The sequence below is a fragment of the Callionymus lyra genome, chromosome 3, assembly GCF_982586985.1.
Source record: "Callionymus lyra chromosome 3, fCalLyr1.hap1.1, whole genome shotgun sequence".
In the NCBI taxonomy this organism is placed as follows: domain Eukaryota; kingdom Metazoa; phylum Chordata; class Actinopteri; order Syngnathiformes; family Callionymidae; genus Callionymus; species Callionymus lyra.
The window spans coordinates 25,404,320-25,426,710 of record NC_141820.1 but is presented as its reverse complement, the minus strand read 5'-3'; the positions used below and the strand labels follow the sequence as shown (position 1 = coordinate 25,426,710).

Sequence of the window (22,391 nt, the reverse complement as noted above, 5' to 3'; positions counted from 1 at the left end):
TGTTTTTGTTGTTCCTCGTTTACGTGAACTCTGTCCTGCAATAAAGTGCGCTTGCGAAATGATGGAAGATACTCAAAACGTTGTAGTACTAAATCAGGACACTGGGGGCAGTAAATAGCGTTCAGTGAAAATCTGTTGCCGAAGAAGAAGAAAGCTGACGAATCATAGTCGTGACGTTTGTGTCATTGCGTTATTTCGTGTTTTCCAAACCAATGAAACACTACATTTTTATCTTGGTATTCGGACAAATGTACATGGAGATTATGGATCAACTCGACTCAAAACAACCGGAAAGGCAGAGCTCCACAAAAACGGTAAAACATCCGTCGAAGTTTACTTCGAGACGACTGTCGTCACTGAAGCGGGTGAAAAAACTAGTTCCAACTACTGCCAAGAAACGACGCGACTCGGAGGTTCAATGCCAGGACCAGGGAACTTGTTTGGAAGTTGACGAATACGAGGAAGGATCCGAGAAGATATCGCTGTGTGAGGACAGAACTCTGAGAGATCCAGGAGCAATGGCGCCCGGAAACACCACACAGTACTTGATGAGTCTCGCGTATGAAGACCGTAAGAACTCTGAGGAAGACGCTTCGATGTCTTCCAACGAAAATGTCTTACACACATGTGGTCATTTGTCCTCTAAAGGTGTTGCTATGGACTATCTGGATTATCAAAACAGAGACTTCGAGGAGCTGTGGGCTCTTGTGACTCGGAAGATCCGTGACTCAGTGGAGCTGTGACTCAAAAGAACCTACGAGTCCGTGGATCTATGACTCGGATAAACCAAGACAAGAACGAGTTTTGGGGGGAGAAAGATACTGTCCCAAGGTGTGATTCCTTTCTTGACCAGTCAAACACTTGTTTCAATTTATGGAGAGAATCATGTTTTTGGTTCTCTTTGTCTCACTAGCTTGGGGAACTTGGCGCAACAACTGAAGCCCTGAAGAAGAAGGTGCTGGGGTTGTCCAGTGACCAGGTGATCCCGGGCAGGTACCCAGAATAGACTGGTATTACTACGGTGTTACTGTTTTTCTGAGAGTTTTTCAGGTGAGGCCTGCCAGCTGAGACTCAGGTGGGAGGCAGAGGAGTCGACCACAGGTGATCTCAAGACCATTATCCACGTGTTTCCTACTGGGAAGTGAAGGTGTTCGCTTGTTTCTATCAGGTTAATTTCATGTGGAAGATCTTCACTATTATTGTAATAATCTTAACATCCAAAACGCCTATTTACACTAATCACACAAGTATAGCAATAGTTTCCATAAATCATTGAACAAATGTTTTATTTTTGATCACATCTCAGTAGGTGTAATTATGTGATATCGTTTTTTTTATGTAATATGATTAAATGCTCCAATATTAAGTCTTTCCTGTTCACGTGTCACAAATCATGTGTTGTTTTCATGCATCAAACATTAATGCTCTCATCAAGGTGAGCGGAAGTCTAGAACAAAGAGACATTTCCTTCACTCAACTTCCACTAGATGTTCGTAAACAAAGTGCTATTAGAAACATTGGACACGTTTCAAAGTATCTTTTCATTTTAATGATGTCAAAGTGAATTCTATCTTTATCCACGCCATGGATAGAAGACCAGACCCTGTGTTTACACACACACAATCTCCTTTACTTGAGTTTATCGCATTTCGGATTAATTCATTCCAAAGTTAAAAGATTCTACTCTGATTGGTTTGTGCATGTAAATGCTAGTGTTGGTACAAAATTGTCATGCTAATTAAAAATGCAACCCAAGCGACTATATTATTTATCTTTCTTTTTTTTCAAATCAAGACCATGTGCTGGTCAACTGATTAATATTATGTGAGAGAAACTTTGTGGACCTTACAGAGTCTAGGTGGCCACCATATTGCAATTGTCCCTTGCTGTGTTTCAATAAAAAAAAGATTATTTTTGTATTTGTTTGGACACTTCAACTTCTTTACCTCTTTGATTCCTGAGCAGCACAATAATGGCAGTTAATAGCTCAACTTGACCTTCTTTTCGTCAATATAGTCCCTTATCCTACCCACCTGTCGTCATTTGATAAACTAAGATGGCGTCACAGATGACTGCCTCGGTGCTTTCCTGTTTTGTTGTTACATTATAGGCAATAAACATGATTCTGAAAACATAAAGTAAGGTTTTCTCTGTTATTGTGGGATCTAAGACGGTTTCATATGGCCCTCATAGGTTAAGAATCAGAATAAAAATAGCAAAGTTACATCTGAATAAAGTGTAGGAGCGATGTAGGAATAAATTAATAAATGATGTTCATAAGGTATAGAATAAACATTAAAAAAGGATGATGTTAATGCATTTTTAGTCTATATATGTTTTCCTTTTCAAGTTCCATTTTGATCCATTATTATATTCCCTCACTTCTGAACAACGGTTCTTGTTCTTGGAACTACACCTTGCCCTAAAGTTAAATATCAGCGATTGACATTTTTCTCTATTGTTGGCCATCGTTTGCTTCACTAGCCTCAAGATGGCAGTTGAGCTTAACAGTTCTCTCAGAGGAGACGTCCAGGTCATAGAAGGTGTTGATTGTGTCTCTATTTTCAGATCATGTCTCGTGGTATTTGGCTACAGTTTAACAGCAGCAACTGATGGCGTCTGGTTACGCCAGTGAACATGAGTGGCTGTTTTGACAATGTGTCTTTGGCATTCTCTATTACATGTCTTAATAAACTCACTGACACTTTCAAATCCAGATGGTACTCTAAAAGTACACCACAGGTGTTGTGGTTTGATATTTGATGTTCCCTCTAATTGTATTAAATCATGGAAGAACATCCAGATCATCTGTGGCTGTGACTCAGCCTTATGCTGATGGTAAAAAGGTCTCAGTCGTCCCACGGTGACGAGTCGAGGTATAATCACCATTTTGGTCACAGCCTATGTTCTGATGTCCAGCTGTTCACTGTGATGTTGGAAAACAATTTCCAACGTCCTTCATGCCAAAAAGGGAATGACCTTTGAGCAGCTGTTTTAATGGGACTCCACTTCCCTCTCACAAATAAATATTTATGGACGATATCATGGTCCAAAGGTTAAGCATCTCCCCATCGTCTGCTACTACTGACATCTATATGTGTTTCAGCCTAAACAAAGTAAGGTAAGGTAAGGTAAGGTAAAACTTTATTGAAATTGTTTTTTTACCAATAGCCAGCAATTTTTCATAAACAATAAAAAATAATACATAAAAAATAAAATAAGAAGAAGAACATAAAGAGGAAGAACAAGATGACACAATCTAAGTCTAAAGATAAAGACAAAGAACATAGGTCAAAGAAAAACAACAAAGACAAAGGATACAAAGACTAACATAGAACAGAACATCCAGATACTCTCACTCCACTCCTGCCCCCGAACTCAGAATTGTACAATTTAATAGCCCGAGGGATGAATGAGTCCCTGAGTCTATTTGTTTTGCACCTGGTATTTGAAGATATACCATCAGTCCACTCCCACTTTCCATTCAACTCTTGATTCTTAGGAAATGGAGTTTGAATGAAGAAATAAACTCCCCCTTCAGTGCCCAACTTATTTGGGTCGAATATAATGAATCATTGGAAATACTGGGAGTGACTTCAGTGACTAATTCTAGAGTAGAATAGTCACTACTCTGGCAAATCCTTGTCATGTCGGTAAAGGTACCGGAGCTCATAGAAAACATTTTTGTTACTATTTAGTGACTTAAACAACACTTTAATATTTATATTCAGATACGACATCTGAGGTTTTGTTCTTTAGCGACCTGAAGTTAGCAGTTCTACCAGTCGGGGGCGCTGTTGCACTGCAATCATATTTCGCGTCCTTTCCATTTATTAGAATGACGTTGAGAAATTACATGAATGTTACCACAAAATACCCAGCATCTCAACCATCTTCCTCTTCAGTCTGGCTTTCAGAATTTCAAACATGTATCTAGATAAACAAGAACAACTTTGCAAATCCTGGATTGGGTCAGTCCACACGATCTGTGGCGACGAGCTCTCAGGAAGGTGTGAGGTTCAAATCCCGGTTAAATCTGGACTAAGTTGCTAAAACTGGAGTGTGACAGACAGATGTGTTTTCGAAAGTGGTCTTTTTCCAAATGTGTCTAAAAACGACAAAACACATTTTCAGTTCGTTATTTTAACCGGACAAACTTGTAACTGCCATCCACTCATAAAAGATAACAAAGATGGCTGACAATGTATTGCTTGTAGCTGAAACGTATAGGTAATAAAACAATACTTAAATAAACATAGTTAGAAGTAGAAGGTGATGTTAACTCAAAATATTCTATGTGATCTAACTATCTGTATTAAATTCAAGGCCCAGGGGTCAAATATGGTGTGAAATGTGAAAATATGAAATATTCCTGAGCCATGGATGGGTATTTGTTGATTGTATTTCATGCCGTCTTTTTGTTAGGTCATGTGACGACTAGCTGCTTAAGTTGAATTTTGAAGTTGTGTCTATGTCTGGTGCTGACTTGAGCAGGCCACGGTGCTGGGGCCATATTCAGCCTTTTGACTTTTTTTAATTAGTTTTTCCATACAAAGAAATTGAAAAAAATTGTAATACAGTGATTTTATATTATTATAACTTGTTGTGGTATGGGCCAACTTGTGACCTTTCTGTTTGGAGTTTGTATGTTGTGTTGGTTCACTCCGGACACTCCAGTTTCCTCCCTAAGTCAAAACACGTACAAAGGTTGATTGGGAAATTGTCCATAGGAGTGAGTGTGTGTGAATGCTTGTGTGTCTTTCTGTGCCCTGCGACTGACTGGAATCCTGTCCAAGTTGTCCCCTGCCTCTCGCCGTCATATCTGGGTAAAGCTCCAGCCCCCCCGCGATCCCCAAAATGGATTTTGATCACTTAAAAGCGGTAGTTTTTATGGCAATATGATTCATGTGCTTCATGGCTTCTCACATCAGCCTCAATATAAATTGTGGCCCCTTGTAAAAATTTAAATCTCCACCTACTGTCTGATGACATGTGTTGAGATTTAAAAGGTGTTTTAAAAATATTAGATTAAAAAGTCAGATGCCTAAAGGAAACAGCAAGGTGGACCCACTTGTGGCCGTGACCTATATAAAAGTAGTGACAATGGAAAGAAAAATCACCGGCATTGAAAGAAAAATGGAGCAAGGTGATTTCACCAGCAGGCTCTTGGGGATCCAAACCTCCACGCGCTGACGTCTCATTAGTCAATTGAATCCAAGGCCACGCCGTGAGGCATGTTTATTCCTACTTGGACACTCGGCCTCACTTTCCTACACTGAGACGTTAATAGACGTCGACCCACTAGCGGCAAACAGTGAATCTGGTTTGCATTATTTTTTTTTAAACATCAGCTCGCCTTGACACGTTCTCCCACATCAAACCATGGTTTGTGGTTAATTGTCACACATGTGGTTCCAGCTTTTTTTTTTTTTTTTTAACACGTCGCTGGATCCACACTCACGGTCGCAACAAACACATGGACATCTTTTTTCATTTGGATCTGATCACTGTGTCGCGAGGAGCTCACGAGCTATAAATAGAAAGAAGCAGTCACATGACCAGATGACCTTCCTACTTTTCTGCGTCTCCCTCACAGTAGCCATTTATTAAATTGCCACTAAGAACGCTTCCGCTGTCACGTTTCAAAGACGCGTCAAAGAAGCAGAAGGTTGTTGCTGCAGGACTTGGTGACAGCTCATTGTGGGATGCAACTGAATAATTATTTTACATATTTGGACATTGAATTATTTGATAGAGGTCCCAGCTGTCAAAAGGCATGGGGCACGCTGGTCAGGTCAATGATGTAGACCAGGGTACCATGTAAAAACTCACTACTCAGGTTGACCCATTTCTATGCCTGTTTTTCCACTAGCTTGCTTTTTGCTCAACTTAACTCTAGACGTTTTTTCTGCACTTCCACTTGTTACGGTACCACGAAAAAAAGGTACTTTTTTTGTACCTGGTCCATTGTGGTTCCAAGTGGGCCGAGCTGGTACTAAAAACGTGACGTCGCCGACTGCCGGTCACTGATTGGTCAGAAGAGTCATGTCACTGACAAAGAGAGTCTCAGCGATACTGACAACACAAACCATTCCTTTTACAAAACACACTGCGAGGATGGCAGGAAGAAAGGTCCTATTGTGGTCCGTGGATGAGGTCCAGATCTTTTTGTGTCTGATGAACGAATCCACCTTGTTGGTTGGTTCCATTTTTCTAATTCTGTTACAACACTAGCAATAACAGTTTTCTGATTCCAATTCTAATGTTGGACCTGTAATCCATAGGTGTACCAGGACAGGAGAATGCAAAGTTTAAGACCACATACCAGACAATGTTATGTTGTGTGTGTGTCTTGACGCCATCGTCAGCTTGATAGCATTGTTGAACGCTCTTTGTTGTCCAACAGAATAGGATACTCTTCTAAATTCAAATGAATATCGTAGGCTGACGCAATAGTAAGCAATCAACGCTAACTCCGGGCTATGCTTGAACTTGACACACATAGTAAAATCTTTAAGTACAATAAAATCCATATGTACAGTCTAAACTGAAATGTATTGAAAGTGAAAGATTTGCCGTCTCTTTGTGCACCCTATCAACATAATGACAAACACTGTACTTATGTCTACATGGATTTAGTCGTACTTTCGGTTGTATTTTAACATTTGCTTGTAAGGTTTTGAGACCAAGTCCATGATTCTCATAAGAAAACTATTCATTTTACGCTATTTCACCTCCTCCCCCCTTTTCTTATTCAGTTGAAATTCAGAATTAAGATATATATACATTTTCTCCACATGCTTTCGACTGTTTGTGCAGTTCAATTCAATAGATGTCCTAGTGGTCACTGACCCCTTTAGTCCTTTTAATCTTTTCCCTGCCTGGTTTCGGCAGCAGCTATATAAGCTATAGCCGCAGATCGATCGGAAACGAGGACCCTATAAGAAGCAATAACCCCTGCGGGTCTTCACGCTGCCTTTGTGATATTGTCAAACAGCGACGGAGACAAAGGGCCGTCTTCAAGTCGACCGTGAGTGACGCGTTCACACACTGGGTGGAAAAATCACAAATCAATTCTTCTCTGTGACACACGGAATCAATACGCGTTGTGAAACATGTAGTGTGGTGCAAAGACAAACGTAATACCGAGGACAGGTCGTGGAAGTGAACTGAGGTTACTGTGGAATTGATCTGACGGCACTGAAGACTGATTCCTGTTAAATTATCTTTGGTCGACGGTCCATCACATGTGCTGCAGTTAAAAAAGAAAATGAAGAAACACTGTGGTAAAAACAAGTCTTTGTTCACTTTCCTAACATTACACTGCTGAGGGCCAAACAATGAAATACGTATGAAATCCATTCAGTCAATTTTTTTTAATGTTTATATATTTTTCTTGTAACTTTACAAGACGTTATCGGGTACCTTTCTTTTTTTCGGCACGATTTAAAGGACCACGTTGCTATGATATGGGCAAAGTCCACTTGGCCCTTTGAATGTATTTACGTGGCCCCCAAGAGTTCAAAGTAGGAATGTGGTAGCTTAATAACATTTGTATTTTGTTTTATTTATTTCAACATATTTAAGCCCCTTAACATGTTTTTTCTCTCTTTTGTGAGTATTAGTTTAGTATAGTCAACAGGTTGGACAGGTTGATCAGGAGGGCTGGCTCTGTGGTTGGAATGAAGCTGGACTCACTGGTGACAGTTGCTGAGAGGAGATCATTGAACAAACTACTGTCCATCATGGATGATGAAAGTCATCCTCTGAACACTGTCATCAGTGAGCAGAGAAGCAGAATGAGTGCACGAATGCTCCTACCCAGGTGCAAAACAAATAGACTCAGGGACTCATTCATCCCTCGGGCTATTAAATTGTACAATTCTGAGTTCGGGGGCAGGAGTGGAGTGAAAGTATCTGGATGTTCTGTTCCATGTTAGTCTTTGTATCCTTTGTCTTTGTTGTTTTTCTTTGACCTATGTTCTTTGTCTTTATCTTTAGACTTAGATTGTGTCATCTTATTCTTCCTCTTTATGTTCTTCTTCTTATTTTGTTTTTTATGTATTATTTTTTATTGTTTATGAAAAATTGCTGGCTATTGGTAAAAAACAATTTCCCGAAGGAGACCTCCTGAGGGATCAATAAAGTTTTACCTTACCTTACCTTACCTTATTAAATTAAATAAATGAATAGAAAGAAAATGGCTTTTATCATATTTGATATCTTAATAAAAATGTATTTCGTTTTGTTATAAAATGTCATGGCAAGAGACGTATCTTTGTCTTTCTTTCTTATTAAAAGTTCTTATTTCCATTGCTTTGCTGGCCCCCCAACAACGGTCACAGTAGGTACTATAATGTGGCCCTTAACATATGTAATTGCCCGCCCCTGCTGTTGCCCATGTGACCAGATGATATGTAGGCGTTGTGTGATGACATGAGAAGTGAGTCGGGAATTGTCCTCCTCCTGGTGTCATTCATCAATTAAACTGTGGTGTGGGAGGATGCGAGTCTGTAATACAGGACCACCGGCGTGTTTTGTTTGAATGTTCTAAAGGGTGTTGCAAGGATCCCTCGGTGGCCATTATAGTGCAAATAACATGGTTGAAAAGATGTTGATAAACAACCCTCAACCCTCCCAGTGTCTGCGATGACTCCTGGAGATGGAGGCGTGAGCGTAATTAAGCTGTCACAAGTCATTTTCTTTTCCATATTTATAAAATGTTTTTCCTGCTTGTTCACAAATGTTTACCTTGACTTTCTCAAAGTCCTTTTTCTTTCATGTTGATCACAGTATATATGTCGTCGTATGATCGGAAGGCATGTATTTTATGCATATTTTCATGCTCATTTTTTAGCAGAATTGCCTTTTATGATTTCTAAACCTGGACCAGCAGCTACATAAACACCCCCCCCCCCCCACACACACACACACTCCATACCCCTCCCTCTTCAGCCCACATTTGCTCTGGTGGAGTCCTTTTCCGTCTGTGGTCGTCTGTGACATTTTCAGCCCGTAAATTACGACGCTTCTTTTTATAGAACTAATGTTATTTACAGTTGGAAGAAACGGCCCAGTTTCCCTCATTTGTCCTTCGATGTAATCCCTCTCGGTCCAGAAATAAAAAACTGCTACAGATGGTTGAGGAGTCGCGGTGAAGTGTCCTTCAGCAGTGTATAGTGGCTTTTCTCAACATCTGTTCACACCTTGGGTGTATGAGAGCACGATGTCACCCTCGGAGCAGCGTGTTAGCTTTCAAAGGACACGGGGTTATAACCATCTTTCTTTTATAAGTGAAGCAGCCACTCGCATATTTTTTCCTACTTTTATTGACAAAATAACATTAAATAATCAATATTATTATTTGAAACGTTTCAGTTTCAACTCGTATGGCAAGCGGAAGACAAATAAATTACCAATAAAGGCCAATATATATATATGTTTATATTGATAAAAAATTTCAGAAGGAAAGAAACAAGTCACAGTGAGGCTTTGAGTCACATGCTTGCATGCAGTTTCCACACATCCATAGCTACCGATCTGGTCTTTAACTAGGTAAGCATTGACAACAAATTCAATTGATTCATTCAGCGTTAACCACTTTAAATGTTTGTTTTTTCCTCCTTAAAACCTGGTGGGCGCACACTCGTCGATCAGTAAACTTCGCTTTTGTGGTTTCATTTTGAAGGATTTCCAAAACAAAACAAGAAAGAAAGAGCGGTTGACCAATGGATCCTATTGATTCTTGCTAGCTTAATGTTGTGTCGCTACATGCTAATGTGCTTTATGTTTAGTTTATCTATCTGTCTGTTGGCAAAATACCTTTAAAACAAGAAACGTTTGGGCCAACATGAATGACATTTTTCTGAAGGTGTTGATAAGTTGTCATGAATAACCATCTGGATCCAAGAATCATATGAAGAGTGGGTGCTAGTTGTTTTTCATGACGTTTTCCAGAATATATCCGCTTTTGTAAATAAAAATTATATACATATATAAAACATTATACGTGTATGCCAATGTAAACTAGTTTTATTATTCTTTGAAGTAGCATTGAAGCTACTTTAACTATTCAACATAAAAACGTGTGTCACGCTAATGCTTTGCTAGTTGCTAATCTAATTTCTATTACTATCAAATTAAATAAAGAAGAGATAATTACACAAAGCTATAAATAATATTGAATTTATTTCCATTTATATTCCCAAAAAGTGGCACTCCTCGACTCTCTTCTGTATTTGCTCCAAATAGAAAATACATTTTAAAAAAAACTAAATATAAAATCACTAATAAGGATTCCTGATGTCTACAATCTACATGTTCATGATGTGAAGAAGCGGGTGTTTGTGCTGCAGTCGATTGTCAATGGGTTGTGTCTAAAGTCATGCTGTGTGTTTGTGTGCGGTTGCCAGGTGAGAGCTCCCCTGTGATTGGAGCATGTGATCGTGCAAGTGTGTGTGTGTGTGTGTATGTGTGTGTATCCTGCACAAATGATTGGGGGCATGGTGTGTGTTTACCCTGCATGGCAAAATCATTTTGTTGACTGTGTGGAAAATCAATGTCCTGCTTGTCTCAGGAGATCCCCACGAGTGTCTCCAGTGGTCCACATGGAGGCGCTGTGGGTCAAGATGCAGGTTCTCTCTCTCTCTTTTTTTTTTTTTTTACTGTTTGTTTCCCCTCCTGGTCTCACCTGACTCTCATGCCTCCATCACTAGGCCCGGTTTTTTTTGTTCCTGCATGACTTCTGTCTTGTAATGTTTTATCACTCGCCGAAACACTTAAAACACACAGCGATTGGACGAATTAAAAACAATCCAGAGTTAATGGAAGGATGTTTGGATGGGGGGTTTAGAGAAGCTAAAGCCAAACTAAAGCTAAACCCCCCCCTCACACACACACACACTTGTGAGTCTGAACAGGGGGGCTTGTCTCTTCCAGTCGCCGAGCGAGCGATGAAATGCCCCGTGGAGGAGACGCATGAGAGGAAAAGGAGAGTCAGTGTGTTCAGTCCTCACATGCCCGTGTCAGGACGAGGACTTTAATAAGGCCAGCCGAATGTGTTGTTCACTTGGGCATGTGACTAAGATGTGTGTTCGGTTGGACGAGAATGACTGCATCAAACGCACACACACACACACGCAAACACAGATTTTATTTTTAGAATGCCGTGGCACCCTTAGACCAACCTCGGTGCCGCATTTCTCTATCCAGCCACACACACACACACACACACACACACACACACTCGCACTCAAGATGGATTGAGTTCTTCCTGGTCTTTCTTCTCAGAGGTTTCATAGAGCGAGACAGGTTTATAAAGATCGGGATGAAGAGACAGACGGATGGGAGGCAGTGCAAAAATCAATGTTACGGTACCATCTCCAAAGACACACAAAGCGCGCACCCTCACGCTCACACACAAACTCACACACACAAGTGGTGACTTCCAGGTTGAAAAGATGTGACCCTCTTAGTCTGAGGCCCTGGTTCTCATCAGGGAAATGATTTACTGTAGTTTTGAGCCACAGGTGGCAACTTGGCAGCTTCTGTCTTGGTCACAGCGAATATGTAATATTTTTACCGGTTTACTTGTGTTGGGTGGGTTTACTCCGGGCACTCCAGTTTCCTCCCACAGTCCAAAAACATTCAGAGGTTGATTGGGAAGTTGGGGGGAAATAGTCCGTAGGTATGAGTGTGTGCGTGAATGGTTGTGTGTCCTTGTGTGCCCAGTGACTGATTGGCATCCTGTCCAGGGTGTCCCCCCCCCCTCACACCCGAAGAAACTGGACTTCAGTCCCCTGTGACCCCCATAAGGGATTAAGCGGCATAGAAAATGAATGAATATACACATTGTTATTTTGGAAAACTTGAACCAAGATCATGATATTATAAGAACTGTTTTTCCCTCAATCATAATAATAATTTTAAAAAAAATCAATAGTACGAATAAGTATTTGGTGGCCATGATTTTTTTTTTAAATGTCATGTTTGGGGCTCTGTAACTTCCGTTTCGTCACCAGTCCAGATCGCCCAACTGGTAGAGGATGTCTCTCAGAACCCAATTAGTATGTTTTAACCACAACATTAGTATTTAGTGACCACGATTTAGTATTTCCTAGCCGTAAACTAGTATTTCATGGCCACCAATTTCTTTAGGTATTTTTTCATCATGTCATGTCCAGAGCTTCGTAACTTCCGTCTAGTTGTTAGCACAGATCGCTCGATCTTAAGAGACAATCGCTCTGGACTGTATTAATAATGAATGTATTTCGTAGCCACAAATATGTATTTCGTAGCCACAACAATGTATTACGTAGTTGCGGGTATATATGTTCTTTTTTATCATGTCACGTCGGGGGCTCCATTACTTCTGTTTTGTCACCAGCTCAGATAATTCAATCGGTAGTGGACACCACTCTGGACCGTAAAAGTATTTAGTAGCGAATCAATTTCATCAATAGTGCAGATAACTCAATTGGTAAAGGACACTCTCAACCGAATTTAGCATATACCGGTATATAATAGGAATTTCATAGCCACAAATGAGTATTTCAGTTGGAGGGAAACCTCTCTCGGTTTTTCAACAATCAAAATAATGAGGATACAGCACCTATCCCGGACCCCAGTTTTTAATGTGGCCCCATAGGATGGTGAATTGCCTAATTTGAAGGATTTCCATAAACACCATGCTGGGAGAGGTTCAGAGAGGATGCTGGGAACAGATGGAGAAATCATGTTAATTCTGAAATTGAAATATTATCTTTGCAATTAGACAAATTAGGATGAACATTTGCTCTGTGGGGTAATTAAAGCATGTTGACCTTAGTGAAAAATCACAAAGGTAGCCCAGCAGTCTGGTCTGCGGGGAATAGTTTATCTCGACCTGATATAATGAGCAGCGCCTCTCGTCGAGGCTGATCACAGAAAAACGATTCCCCTTCCTCGATCATACCACGTGAGAAACTGAATCCAACGTCTCTGGTGGGTTGAGACATCAATGATGCTAAATTTAGCTCCCGCTGCACCTTTATCATCACATGGTCACATGTTCAGACCCATGAAGATATAGAGCTCTGGCGAATGTATGTATCTGCAGTGACAGCCTCCCCCACGGCCCACAGACACACACACACACACACACACACACACACACACACACACACGACAAGAACATCAATCAAACTACATCCACCATGAATCATGGAGAAAGTAAATTCTCTCAAGATTTAGTAGTTATTTTCCTGTTTAAAAAGATATTTTGTCATATTTAAAAATCTAAATTGATAAAATAAATACAAATAAAAATGTGTATTGTGTCATTTATTTATCATACCAGAGCCAGGACAAAGTGGCATCGTCAGCTCTGGCCTAGGAATGTCCCTCTTGTCCAGATTTTTGGTGTTTCTTAAATAGATCTTGGACCCTTACATTAGAAAAGGTGCTTAAGCCCAGCCCACTGAAAACACTTTGTTTTTCTGGAGATTTTATCTTGTTTACCATAACCACACCCACTCTTCTGTGATTGGTCAAACATCGAGGTTTTTACCGCATGTGATCAATCCCGGAAGTCTCCACCTCCAAGGGACTCGTTGTATAAACAAAGCGGGCCGTCATTACAGCCGACTGGAGGAGGAGTGAAGGACTCTGCTCTTGTAACCTCTCGTTCGCCCAGATTATAGACGGGATAGAAGTTTATAAAGTGATGTCCAATAGTGACAGAGTTAGGAATGTTCAAGGTTAATTTCTGATTCTTTTAATCATTGTTAATATACAGTGATAGGACAAAAATATTGAACATACGATTCTGTTTTTTAATTAAACTAAATCCTTTTTTTATTTAATTTTTACTTTACTATTCTGGTTTTATCCATAGCCTATGTCCACTTTATCTACTTCATGACTGCAACAGTTAAAAAAACACATCATAAATACCTGTATTTACATAAAATAAAACAAACTGACCATTTTTTGGATTTGCTTCTGGAAAAACACCTTGAAACAAACCCTCTTTTTGATCAGGATGATCCCGTCTATCCAGTTATCTAGATTTGAAATTTACAAGATTCAATCCAATCCGTTAACCAAAATCCAAAACCCCAGGTGCTGCTGAGCAAAAAAACAGTTATACACTCAGGAAATTGGCCAAAATAATTTTGTGTTTACATTATCGATCATACAAAAGTCAGTCTCAGTCAAGCTATTGCATCAATCCAACTATATGTGGAGACGCGGTCCACCTGAAGCGGTTGTCGGTCCCTCATGAACACACACTTTTGGACACCCTCCCATTATAGCGCCATCCTTCCTCAAATGTCATAAGTGAGGCAGAAGCAGTGTCCCAGGGACAATGACGGTGTAAGGTTTCCAGGCAAGACTTAGCAGTGCCTGAATTTAGAAATGACCCCCTAAGGATGCCGGTATGTGTGCGTCTGTTCCAGTGTGTGTGTGTGTTTCAGAATGTGTTTGTGCCTCAATGATCTGAGACGAAGTGTTCCACAATTATTTTTCTATCTCAGGTTTCATTCATACATTGATTTATTCCTTTTTCTACCACCTTAATAGGGCTATGGAGCTTGTCCTAGGTACTTGAGGGAAGCAGTCGGAGACAGTTTGAAATGATCAATCAACCTCCACATGATCCAGAGCCTTGCTTTCTATCTCCACCTGAATCTAAGCCCCAGACCTATGTTGCTTTGCATCGAAGTATTGTTTTTAAAGACGACAATATTCCTCTGAAATCATTTCATCTTATGAAATTGAGAGTCTCTGAAACATAAAGCTGTCTATCATGTGCCAAAGTCCAGAGTGCTGCCATGGAAACTGTATTCCTTCAAACATTTCTATTTATTTGCTGTTGCTTAGTTTCCGTAATTCTTCATCGACGTCAGAGGCATAATAATCAATACGTGCAACATAATTATGGCTTTATGAATAAGTTGCAGAAAATATTGCTTTTTAAAAAAAAAAAAAAATCTCTGATTTGATAATGAGTGTGTTTCATCCGTGGGCAAATAGAGGAGGCAACAATGACTGTGGATCAGGCAGCAGAGCAGCTGCCTCTTTCTTTAGGTGTTTGCAGAATGTGGTGTTCAGCACTCACGTCCTTCAGCACATTCACATATGACTTATCCTCCATGAATACAAAGACTTTGGAAATAACTCCTGGCTATTGCCAGCCGACTGAACAGCCTTGAAAGAGACCGTAGTTAAGTAAATTCATCGCACGATGCGTACGTGGACTGATTTCTTTGAAAAAGAAAAAAAAGAAAAAAAAGCTCCTCAAAAGAAGATTGTTTTGCAAGACCTCTACCCAGTGACGACAGCAGAGTCTGAAAAAAAAAAAAACGTATTATTTGCCAAGGTAGCATCTTTTCAGAGGTGACGTGTGCTCCTGGGAGGCTTGAAGAACACTCTTTATTAACAAGATGGCTCTCATCTCCTCTATGAATGCCACAGTCGTGATAAAGATGCTGGATTATTTGCATCAAAGAGCGTCTTTTATGCAACAAGTTTGTGACCCTAAATTCACTTCTTAATAGCTTGTCTCATTACCAGATGCAAATGAGCCTCAGAATTGTTCGTCCAGTTGGCTACATTTTCTGAATTCCCAGCAGTCAGCTTTGAAAATAAAAGACGTTGGCATGGCGTGGTTCTGCACTCGTCTAAGAAAGATAAAAATGCAAATACGATTTGTTAAATCAGCTTCATGAAACTAAAATCCTCACGACAATCTGGATGAAATGGAGACTTACAGAGATTTAGTCATTCGTATTATCGCTGCTTGGTTTTCATAGTTTCACGTCACCTGGGGAAATACTGAGATACTGAAATGAACCGTGTTTTTAATACATGAAAAATATCGTAAAACTTTTTGTTAATCCACTTAGCCTTCGTAGCATAAAGCTAAAGACATTTATTAACAACCGAAAACAAAAAAATAACTCTTTTATTATCTCTGGTTCACAGTGACCCGGTGGCCGAATACAAATATGTTTGTTGTATCCCTTGTGTTGTCTCTGGGTCAATGTGAACGACCATCACCACTGCATAACAAGTTCCCGAACGAGACCTCCAGAGGGATGAATAAAGTTTTATCTATCTATCCATCATATGTATTTCTGGAAGCCATGGAGGTATTTCACCTTGACCCAGAGACAACACAAGGGATGCCACAAAGACATTTGTTTTGGAATAAATAGGTCACCTTGACCTTGGTTAACAAGGGTTAATAAAGAAAATAAGTATTTAACACATAATTGGAATTTCTATCAAGGTCTATTGTGCAATGTGTTAAAAAATAAATAAATAAAAGGAAATATGATATATTTATAAGACTCTATTCAATTTTTTAAGAAGGTTTATCACTTAAAACAATGTTTATAAAGTAATGTGACTAGTGTAGTGAATGCATTATAAATCAAATATTTAAAATGTTGTAAAATTGCTACAGTATAGGATGTATTTACGAACTTAAGGTAACGTGGGAACATCATACTGTTGTTTATAATTACAAGAAAGCTTCACTTTACTTAAAGCTCTTAAAGTCCACCTCTTACTGTATAAAATATTGTTAAAAGATGCCATTCATAATTATAAACATAATGTCATATAACTGCATTTAAAAAGTCCCATGATGCTTTAGACGAGCTACATGATTAAGAGTCGCACTACTGACGACACAAAAGCTGATCGAAAACCATATCCTCTCAAACATTTTTCGACTCAAAAAAGTCTTTTTTATTTTTCAGAACCTACAAAATGACCAGTCCATGGTTCAGAGCTTAGAGAAATCTGTACTGAACCAATAAGAAAGCAGCATTGCAGAGTCACATACTTGCCTGAAATATCAGCAACTCCCGTTAGACTCTATATTAACTTTAATGTTTATATTGGACCTACATTCATAACTTTTCTGTAAATTATGCAGCGCACGATGAAAATAATGGTAATGCAACACATCTTGAATCCAATCCAGCTCTAGTGGTCAATGCTGCTGACTTACAGCGATCAACATTTCTGAATTAAAATAAGAAAACGTGTGACTTCTTGGCAATGAAAGTAACCGCTGCTGTCTCGGCAGCTTCATCCTTGCGCGCCGCAATTACTCTGAAAGTGGCCGAGATAACAACTCTGTGTACGTTTGCTCTATTTCCTGTACGGACCGTCCATCGAGGGAGACGCTCTACATTTTATTCTTAGCCGTCACTCTCTGCAGGTCACCCTAATGATGTTCTTGATGTCAGGATAGCGAAGGTTCACGGTTCATCTGTCACATCGACCTCAGACCACCCACTCCCCCCCCCCCGCCCTTCCCTTTCACTGTCAGAGATTTCCCAACTCATCTCCGACGCTCCAGTTTCATGTCGTACATATTCCACGGGGATGAACGAGAGGAAGCGAGTAATGTGTAGGTACCGATTAGTCATAAACTGCCCTTTAATTCTCCCTCGGACACACACTCGCCCAGCGACGGCTTTGCTCTGCTCGCCCTATGAAGACCATGCAATGAAAAACCTCTCTATCGATTTTCCCCCCCGATCCATATCTCTTTCTAGCTCATCCCTACCACTGAGGGCGCCGCCATTTCTCCCCCGGAGCCACGCTGTCATGTGAAGACACATGTTGAGTCGCCGCCGCTCATGTGTGTTCCACACAGATTAGCCCGTCCTCAAATAGAAACAACCTTTTTTGTCTTTCGCCAATCACCCGTCGCCGGCTGATATTGCATCCGTCCCGCGGAAGAGTCCCGCGCTCAAATAGGGTAGATTAGAGGGCGACGCTCACTGAGATTGGGAGGAATTATGGATTAGTGTCGAAGGTCGCCACTGTTTTATTTCCTTGAAGGATTAGACGTGGTGCAAATATTTGGTGTTGGGTCAACACCGAAGGATCAATTTACCGTACCCTACATTTGACCACGGTAGCTCACCTTTTTATCTACACGGCTGGATCTTTGCCCCGAGGAAATGTCTGCCATATCACAACCACTGACCTAGATTCTTCAATGGTCCGGTCAGATCACATGATACCAACCCGATCCAGCCGGAATTTTGTAATAGTAACTTTATAGCAGCGGTTTTAAGAGTTGAGGTCTTAGAACTTAAAAAAAAAAGTTTTATCGTGATCCTTGAACATGCCAATGTACATTTGTAAGAGAGTTGTAACCAACCCTAACTCTTACCCTAACCCTAACCCTAACCCTTACCCTAACCCTAACCCTAACCCTAACCCTAATCCTTACCCTAACCCTAACCCTAACCCTAACCCTAACCCTTACCCTAACCCTAACCCTAACCCTTACCCTAACCTTAACCTTAACCCTAACCCTAACCCTAACCCTTACCCTAACCTTAACCCTAACCCTTACCCTTACCCTTACCCTTACCCTAACCCTAACCCTTACCCTAACCTTAACCCTAACCCTTACCCTTACCCTTACCCTTACCCTTACCCTTACCCTTACCCTAACCCTAACCCTAACCCTTACCCTAACCCACCAATGCCTAACAAAAGTAAATATTGCAAAGTGATTAAAATTATCAAAATAAAATAAAAGTTGATGTTTATTTTATATATGTTTTGAAGCATTTGCTATGTTGAAAAGGGGTCCCCAAACATGGCTAATGATGAGGTAGGTTGTAGTGATGCACTGATGAGGCTTCATGAAGCGGCGTCTTTATCTTAGAGCCCACTAGATTTCACTATTTGCTCTATAGTTTATTGCTTTAAACAGCTATTTTATTGAAACTTTGTTAGCCCATCACTAGTAGGTAGGTTTGGGAACCCCTGCTTTACTGAGTTTTTTCTGATTTTTGAAGATACCGCAAGCTATGACAAAGAAGTCTAGAGTAAATTGAAAGATTGTCCAATGAAGCTTGTATATCCTTTTGACGGCGCCTGTTGCTCTCACAGCATCTGCAGCTCGTCAACAACCTCTCCTGCAACAGGCTCTAGATTATAATAGTCACTCCCTGGTATGTACAGTATGTTGCTTAGTATCTCTTCGTGGATTACATTTTTTTCTTGGTATTAGTCTTTTTATCCGCATAGTGCCTGTGCCTAACTTTTGTCATTTTTTCTTTTCACCGCTCTCTTAGTTTTTTCAGTCTCCTTGAGTTTTTGTTCTCTTGCTGACTTGTGATGCGCTTTGAGTTTCCTTTAGACTGTGATATGGACACTTGAACCTTTTTTTTTTTTTTAGCTATTGTGATTAAACATTTTTGATTCATTATGTTTTTGTCTGTTGTTTGGTCGTTGAATCTGCACTTGGGTTCAGTTCTATTTTAAACCTCACAGGCTTTTTGTTTTTAATATCAAACTCACATTCATTAAAGTGATCACACAAACAAAATTTGAGTTCATAAAAAGTTTCATTGTCGCTATTAAACCCACCTCAAAATTCCAACAGAAAAGAGACTTGTTTGGTATTTAATGATTTTTGAAGAAGTCATGCGTCCGAACAATGTATTGACATGTTTTCTGAACATTCAGTAACAGGGAATTGATGCTAAAACACAATCATCCGTCGACCTCCATTTTAACGAACAAAGGCTTATTTTAGGATTAAGCTTTAAATTTTAGTGTCAAAATACAAGAATGGTTTTCTTTCACTTCTCCTTGACATGCACAAACATACTTCCTCCTCCAACAGATTTCCGAATATACTTGTTCAAATATCTGCTCAAAAACAACAGCTATTGAACATCTTGACATCAGGGGTCATAATGTCAGAAGGCATTGCTGGTTAATTGTTCAACTTCAATAAGTAACTAGGTGTGTTTGTTGGCAAGAATGTAGTGAAATGATACGTAATGATATAATATATTGTGATACTGTAGGAACAAAGGTGTATTTGTAGTATTGTCGAGTACTTGACTCTGGTGTTTACAGACCACATGACTATTGACTAAGTCGTTACTGCTTTCATTTGTTTTAAAACCAAAATGTGCACAAGCATAAACTTTAAAATCTGCTAGGGTCGACTGTATCCTCTCGTCCTCAGACATCGCTGGGATCTGGCAGAATATTATAATTCCTTTAGCTGGATGGTTTCTGCTATTTAGCGGCATGTAGTTTAAATGCAATACAAAAATTAAAAAAAATTGAAGAAAAGCATGTTAATTGTAAAAAAAAAGAAAAATCTCATCCCATTCATTCCTTATGGGAAATTTATATAATTTTTTTTTTTTTAAAGAAAGAAAGAAATTCTTGAGCGCAAAATAATAGCAGTTTCAGTTGGATCGAACTGAACGTTTTAACGTATTTTTTGTATGTATGTGCTCAACGGTGTGGGACTTAAAAAGTGCCAAAAGCGGAAGGAGGATGAATGATTAAAAGACACCCACTGATGATATATAGTATATAAAATATGATTTGAAAGCAAAAATTAAATAACTAAATATATCAAAAAATGAAAAAGGATTAAAAATATATATAAAAAAAATATATATATATATATATATATATATATCCCGAATATCAATAGTATCGGAGAGGAAAAAATATATTATTCACAATAAATATCAGTGTATGTTGTTAATTCACGCCCCCTAGTATTTCATATAATTTCATAAAAGTAATTGAATAAATGAATAATGGAAAAAAAGTAATACTTCATACTACAATACCCACAATGCAACTGCAACAGGCCCTCATAATAGACCTTCTTTCCTGGAAATGCGACGCTAGCTTCAGACAAATGCAATATAACGGAATGCTGCACATGAATACTGACTGTTCTCTTGTGTAAAGGCGTGAGGAAGGCGAGTAGAATCAGCACCAAGACTCGAGCCGTTGAACTGTCAGTCAGCCTGACACTCCCCCCCACCCCTCCGCCCCCCACCTGGCCTGCTCCACATCGGAAAACCAATTACCAGCAGATCAGATCTTTAGCCAGCAACAATCTCAGCCTCGGCTTACGTGACACCCTCCTCAGAACAATACAGGAGACGTGTCACTTCCTGGCGAGCCGCTGCATGCGAGGAGACGCTTTCTACGACCGTCCACTTGTCGTGATCTGACATTTCGTTCGGTGACGTCCGTGCGCTTCATCCGCCACCACTCTTGTGCATTTACGAGTGAATAGGTCGTGTAAGCGGAGGATTGGAAGTGTTTGAAGAAATTAAAAATGTCAGAAGAGTCTCTGAGTCATGCTGCAGTTCCCTAGCGCTCTTTATTTTTCTTTATTTTGCAACAGTTGTCACTACAAACACTTCAAGGACATGGCGAAGGTATTTCTGGATCAGACATGAGCCGTTTGACTTGATTTAAGTGGCAAAAATAAATGATCAAATACAAACTAACACTTATTTACTTTTCATATTTTTTTGTAGTTTAAATATGACTATAGTGCTGTGTCTCAAATCGCATACTTCTCTTAGTATACTAGAAGTTAGTATGCATCAGGATAGTGTACATACTAACTAGTATGCAAATTCTCCACAGATAGTATGTCTCAAATCAAACTCTGCTGCTACACACTAACAGGAAATTACGTGACAGCTTCTTCTTCTACTTCTATTTATCGATGGTTTCAACCAGCTGTTTTAACGCTATCGCCACCTGCTGGCAGCACGTTTTGCAAGTTTGGAAAAAGAAATGAAGAAAAAATATGAGAATCGAAATATTCGCGAGATATTTAAGCTGGTATCAGCACCATAGACGTGTCCCTCCTCCTACTGCTGCTGAAAATGCACTTGTAAGTGTATGCATATATATATGCATATATACGTAACTTCTGTTTAAAACGTCATTAAGATGGCGGCCGTTTAGGGTTGTTAGTGTCCATCGAACCAACCAATCAGTTTTGTGGGCGTTTTAGTACGCCAATTTAGTGTGCATGGCGCACTAAATTTCGCATACTAAGAACTGAGACGGACTTACGCACTAAAAATACCAACTTTGAGTACGCTAGTATGCGATTTGAGACACAGCATACGTGTCACGTCCATGCTGTGTCTCAAATCGCATACTACTCTTAGTATGCTAGAAGTTAGTATGCATCAGTTTAGTGTACATACTAACTAGTACGCAAATTCTCCACAGATAGTATGTCTCAAATCAAACACTGCTGCTACACACTAACCGGAGATCACATGACAGCTTCTTCTTCTACTTCTATTTAATGATGTTTCAACCAGCTGTTTGAATGCTATCGCCACCTGCTGGCAGCACGTATTGCAACTTTGCAACTTTTTCGCACTAAAAATACTAACTTTTAGTACGCTAGTATGCAATTTGAGACACAGCATAGGTTTCCAGTCTTTTATGTTTCCTTTTGTCTCACTTCCTGGTTTTATTGTGAAAGTCCTGATCCCTCTGTGTTTGTCTTGTCAACTTCCTTATGTGCTCCTGATCTGATTGATTCGTGTCACCTATGACTTCTATTGACC

General features: G+C 39.7%; 1 protein-coding gene and 1 long non-coding RNA gene across 2 annotated transcripts in view; both read left to right on the top strand.

Moving 5' to 3' along the window:
- atp2b1a (ATPase plasma membrane Ca2+ transporting 1a) overlaps nt 1-22,391 on the top strand; it is a 150,852-nt gene that overhangs the window by 19,513 nt on the left and 108,948 nt on the right. The gene's annotated exons all lie outside the window — the stretch shown is intronic.
- LOC148084014 (uncharacterized) lies at nt 29-2,138 on the top strand. The gene is made up of 3 exons (XR_015710697.1): nt 29-570; nt 649-831; nt 914-2,138. It is a non-coding gene; the product is annotated as an uncharacterized LOC148084014 (long non-coding RNA).